This window comes from Corvus brachyrhynchos, unplaced genomic scaffold, assembly GCF_000691975.1.
Source record: "Corvus brachyrhynchos isolate BGI_N302 unplaced genomic scaffold, ASM69197v1 scaffold340, whole genome shotgun sequence".
Taxonomy (NCBI): domain Eukaryota; kingdom Metazoa; phylum Chordata; class Aves; order Passeriformes; family Corvidae; genus Corvus; species Corvus brachyrhynchos.
Window position 1 is genome coordinate 70,895 of NW_008235987.1, and position 918 is coordinate 71,812.

The 918-nt window shown below is 69.2% G+C and overlaps 1 protein-coding gene across 1 annotated transcript in view; it reads right to left on the reverse strand.

Moving 5' to 3' along the window:
* SLC16A3 (solute carrier family 16 member 3) overlaps positions 1-918 on the reverse strand; it is a 13,140-nt gene extending 12,222 nt beyond the window's left edge. Inside the window, exon 1 of the mRNA XM_017729715.1 lies at positions 846-918. The gene's annotated coding sequence lies outside the window, so the exon portion shown is untranslated. The remainder of the gene's footprint in view (positions 1-845) is intronic.

The following is a 918-nucleotide window of genomic DNA, read 5'->3' on the forward strand; positions in this document are numbered from 1 at the left end:
GGAGTTCATGCCCGGGGCTGCGACGATGTCCTTATGAGGGGACTGTCCCTCAGACTGCGCGTCGCTCGCTCTGACGGACCTGAACGGTCACTGCTGTGACAAATAATTCCGAAATTCACCTCCCGGGGCTCGACACTCAAACAGGAGGTGAGCAGTAGCGAAGGGACCACGGAGGCGAGGCTTTCACGGAGACCCTCGGCGCCCAGTAACAGTCTGAGGCCATGAATGTGGGGAACAAAGCCCGAGCTCGCGGGTGTCCCACGAGCCACCGGTGTGCCCCCTCGGGCCGGCGGCACTACGCGCCTAGGCGTGACCCGGCTGCCAGAGGGGAAGCCGGGGGCAGCGCTCTCTCCTAGCAGGCTGAGCGGGGCTCGGTGGCCAGCACCGCTCAGCGCCCGGACAGCGCTTCAGACCGATGCCGATGAGGACGTTGGGCGATCCATACGGCAACGCGGGTTTCCCGAGGCAGAGGTGCGCCCGCCTGGCCCCATGCGCGGGGAAAAACGCAGCCGGCGGGATGGCGCCCCGCCGACCGTCGTGGGGTGGTGCCAACGGGTGCGAGGACAGTTGGCGTGGTGCTCACCGCCCCACGGGCGCCCAGCGCAGCTTCTGGGCGAGTGATGAACCCGGGACTCCTATGCCGCGCTTGCCCAAAGCTTGGGCGGCGCTCGGGCGCATCCGGTGGCCCGGAGAGCCCCACGGAGAGAAGCGCCCTCGGTCAGCCCGGCGCTCTGGATTCGGCTCACCCGGCTCCGGACCCCCCACCCCGCGCTCCCCACGGCGTTCGTCCCCCTGGGCCAGGCAAGCATCCCGCAACATCACGCACGATGGCTCCGCCTCAGTACCTGAGTCACGTCCCGCGCCTCAGCGTGAGGATGCCCCTGCTCGCGCCGGACCGCAGCCCGCTGTCCCCATGTG